Here is a 4634-nt window from a genome sequence, read left to right as displayed (position 1 = left end):
ATACAGAGGTCCAAACGACGCGGTTTCAGTTGCGTTGGAAAGCTAACGTCCGGGGCTTCGATTTGATATATAATATGTCATAGTTGCCCTGACGCAAACGCGTGATTCACGCGAACGCATTGCATCTGCGAACTTTAATCCACGCGGCCGCGTGGGCGACGCCTCCGCGTCACTTGGCCGCGACCTGTACAGACCAGAAAGCGCTGGAAGTGACTTCTGGGCTGTTTCTGACCCAGTTTTCGACCCAGAGAACACAGATTAGAGGCTATAAAGTGGGGGAATGCATCCATTCATAATCATGCTCTGATAATTCATAATTTTAGTTTTAGATATAGTTTTTAGTGAGAGAAGTTCTCTCCTCTCTCTTAGGATTAGGATTTAGGACTTCTCTTAGTTTTAGGAGTGACTCTCAATCCCAAGTTCAATGTTCTTTGTATTTATTTATTTTCAATGTTCCATGTTTAGATTGATTTTCTTAATTAATGTTATTTGAGATATTTCAGTTTATGATTGTTTTATTTATGAATGTTTTTTATTTAATTTAGATAGTTTCCCTTTTTGGCCTTGGTTAAATAATTGGTGACTCTTGAGTTATCAAACTCATTGCTGATTGAAAATTGGATTTCTTCATTTCATTAATTCAAGTTCTAATAACTCTGACTTTTCCCAAGGAAAGACTAGGATCTGAGGAATCAAAATTAATTCATCCACTTAATTTACCTTCATAGTTAGAGGTTAACAAAGTGGGAGAAAAATCCAATTCTCATCACAATTGATAAGGATAACTAGGATAGGACTTTCAGTTCTTATACCTTGCCAAAGGTTTATTTTACAGTTATTATTATTTTATTTTACTTGTCATTCAACTAACCTTTTACCTTAATCCAAAATTCCAAAACACACTTTTTCATAACCAATAATAAGAACATACCTCCCTGCAACTCCTTGAGAAGACGACCCGAGGTTTAAATACTCGGTTATCAATTTTAAAAGGGTTTGTTACTTGTGACAACCAAAACATTTGCACGAAAGGATTTTTGTTGGTTTAGAAACTATACCTACAACGCGACTATTTTTATAAAATTCTTTACTAGCAAAAATCCTAACGTCAAAAAATAAAACTGGTGGACCAAAAAATGTACATTGAATGGTTAGCAGTGAATTAACTATAAACTCGGGTTGTTGTGTTTTAATAGTAAATGTTAAAACTGACATTCTCCTTCGTTGTCACTTTGTGCTGATTATGAATGTTTGTGTAGAAAATATTGGTATCTAGGTGCTCGTCATGTTGCGTGGCTTCAGTTATGAAATAATTAGGTTCAGATGCGGGCAGAGAAAAAATAATGGAGGTGGAGAACATGAGATCTAGCTGGCTGCAATATGTGCTTGAATGGGCTGTCAACTAAGATATGATGGTGGCATTAGCATCATCATATAGTCGGGATGAGAAGTCTTTGATCGTCGGAATAAGAAAAATTCCCATATCGGTTCAATCCATTGCGCGGTGTTTTGGACTACCAAACCATGGTAAGCAATCTTTCAAATAAAATAGGAAGAAAGGAAAAAAAATTATTCACAATTATCTTGTTGAGTATATGTTTTCGGTAAAATTAGCCGTTAAAGATTTGGACTGCATCGACCCATTTTGTGTTTGGCATGGAATAGTTTTAAAATTCTAGAAAAATCAGCAGAGCACTGACTTTTTAACATCTTCACAGGAAAGACACAAGCAGATTTGAAAAGGGATGTTATCACATGGTGGATGCAGTCCGATGACGATAGAATCAATTTCCGGAGACAGTTCATCATGTTGATAGCGAAGTGTTTGTTCTTAACCTCGCCGAAGGCCACCGTTTCAGGCATACATATACGGATTGTCATTGATGTATCGAACCCAATGAAGATATATTGGGTTAGGTACATTTATAATTTTCTAATTGATATAATTTTCTGAGGTTTCAGGATGTAGGGAAGAAGACAGTAGATGGATGTATGTTCGCATTACTAGTGAGCCGTATATCCTAACCTTTGATTTGTTATTTGCTATTCTATAGTATATCTTGTTTATAGTAATTACTATAACTTTCAGATTATATATCTCCATGCTAATAAGAATGGAGATTTAGGAAGATATAATGGGAGAGAACCGTGGATCAGAGACTGGTCGCTTGCTGATCTATCATATGCCTCATCGAGTGAGATGTGCTTTTCTCTTCATCCATCTTCTTTAGACAAGCAAGCGACCAGTCTCTAATCCAAGGTTCTCTCCCATTATAAATTTCTAAATCTCCATTCTTGTTAGCATGGAGATATATAATCTAAAAGTTATATAATTGTTATAAACAAGGTATACTATAGAATAACAAACAACAAATCAAAAGTTTATCGATATTCGGCTCACCAGTAATACGAACATACATTCATTCATTGTCTTCTTCCCTACATCCTGAAATCTCAGAACTCCCTCAAGTAGAAAATCATAAATGTACCTCGTCCAATATATCTTTCTTGGGTTCGATACATCAATGGCAGCCCGTATTTGTATGCTTGAAACAGTGGCCTTCGGCGAAGTTAAGAACAAACACTTCGCTATCAACATGATGAACTGTCTCCGGAAGTTGATTCTATTGTCATCAGACTGCATCGAGCATGTGATAACATCCCTTTTCAAATCTGCTTGTGTCTTTCCTATGAAGTTGTTAAGAAGTCAGTGCTCTGCTGGTGTTTCTGGAATTTTAAAACTATTTCCTGCCAAACACAAAAATGAGTCAATGCAGTCCAAATCTTTAATGGCTAATTTTACCGAAAATATATACTCACCAAGATTATTATGTATAATTTTTTTCTTTTCTCCTTATTTTATTTGGGAGATTGCTTGACATGGTTCGATAGTCCAAAACACCGCGCAATGGATTGAACTGATATGAGAATTTTTCTTATTTCGACGATCAAAGACATCCTATCCCGACTATATGATGATGTTAATGCCACCATCATATTTTGGTTGACAGCCCATTCATGCACATATTACAGCCAGCCAAATCCCATGTTCTCCACCTTAATTATTTTTTCTCTGCCCACATCTGAACCTAATTGCTTCATAACTGAAGCCACGCAACATGGCGAGCACCCAGATACCAGTGTTTTCTACACAACCATTCATAATCAGCACAAAGTGACAACGAAGGAGAATGTCAATTTTAACATTTACTATTAAAACACAATAACCCGAGTTTATAGTTAATTCACTACTAACCGTTCCCTTTTTTGGTCCACCAGTTTTTTTTTGTGGTCTCCTTTCGGAAGTGTTATTCTTATGTGTCTCTTTGTTACTCCTGGTTCCAGCCATGCCTACTTATTTTTTGAACATCTGTTCACGAGCAACTGCTATATATACTTAAATATCCCACTTAAATTAATCATAACATACCAACATGTTTATCAATAGCAACAACTTTGCTTAGTATAACATCTATTATTGAAACATATCTTGCTCTATCATTAAACTATCACAATAGCTCCCAAAATACCATTTACATGTCCAACTTTTTGAGAGTTTACCGCTAATCTTTAGAAAATTTTAAATTCGATATCCACCTGAACTAACAACTTTACTTGCAAATAACTTTGAACAAAAGTATGATATCAAGAGATTGCATATGAAATTATGATCATCCCTCATATCCCATTCTCTATTATTACCGTAATTGTTGTGATAACCACACTAATTAAGTTAGTTCAATGCAAAAATTATGATTATTTACAATATATCCATTATTCTCATAATCATTTCGCTAAAGTAACTAATTAAAATTGAGTGAATTAATTTGTTTATCTATATACCATTATGACATCAATTATGTAAGAATGTGTACTAATTTATGCAAAATTTCAATGTAAACACAAATAACAAGGCATAACATCTATATTGCATTCGTATCTAGAAGAATTTTTTTTAAAACATGAATAAAAACAGAAACCTAAAAAAAATACTTTGCCACTAATCTTAAGTACTCCTTATGTACTCCTACTATAGTTAACTACTATTATCAATCAACTATTAAAGAATACATAATCTCGGTGACAGAGATAAAAAAAACACTTTATTCATATTTTTTTCTGTCTCATAATAGAATTGACAAAGAAAAAAAAAGGAAAGGTACCTGAAGTAGCTAGAATGAAAGCGATTTCGCTCTTGTTTTACTCCTTTGCCTCAACTTTATCACCTAGAGACGCAGCTTTTCCAGTGAAAATTTTCGAAGTATGGAGGCAACTTGAACGAAATAACTACTTTATATTTGTCACATTATTAATAACTTGAAAGAAAGCACAACACCAAGTATGCAAAATAGCAAATCAAACCACAGTTGAATATATAAAAAATTAGGAGAACCGTAACACCCAAGAAAAATCATGGCTGCTTATAAAAACGAAAAAAACCCATTTTTCTATGCCTTCCCTTCATCTCTACCCCCAAAACGCCATCTTTGCAAGATTTTTTCTTTTCTCAAACCCATCATGCGTGAGATAAAGACGAAAATTTTCATAGTTAACATCGAATCCAATCACATGCAATAACTGATAATAAAGCCTCAATATGCCAATTAATCGAAACATGAAACTAGATAACATAA

This window comes from Arachis duranensis, chromosome 10 (genome assembly GCF_000817695.3).
Source record: "Arachis duranensis cultivar V14167 chromosome 10, aradu.V14167.gnm2.J7QH, whole genome shotgun sequence".
Classification (NCBI taxonomy): domain Eukaryota; kingdom Viridiplantae; phylum Streptophyta; class Magnoliopsida; order Fabales; family Fabaceae; genus Arachis; species Arachis duranensis.
Note: the sequence above shows the minus strand (reverse complement) of the source record.